This window comes from Glossina fuscipes, unplaced genomic scaffold (genome assembly GCF_014805625.2).
Source record: "Glossina fuscipes isolate IAEA_lab_2018 unplaced genomic scaffold, Yale_Gfus_2 0, whole genome shotgun sequence".
NCBI classification, from domain to species: Eukaryota; Metazoa; Arthropoda; class Insecta; order Diptera; family Glossinidae; genus Glossina; species Glossina fuscipes.
The window spans coordinates 40866965-40867191 of NW_023998414.1; positions in this window are offsets into that span (position 1 = coordinate 40866965).

Consider the following 227-nt stretch of genomic DNA (forward strand, 5'->3'; position numbering starts at 1 on the left):
TGAACAAGAAAAGTGAGTGAAGATCTTTCATGAAATGAAAATATGTTAATAGGATTAATAAATATTAAGGGAGATCTGCTATGGGGATTGATTTCATCGAAGGAGGAAAAAAACCTTCGGCATTTGTTAATCTTTATTATAATTCCGGTGTCACCTATTTGTTACATATACGAACTTAAAGAGAGCATCTTTGGTTAAGTTTATTTAACAGTGGAACAAAATTAAGT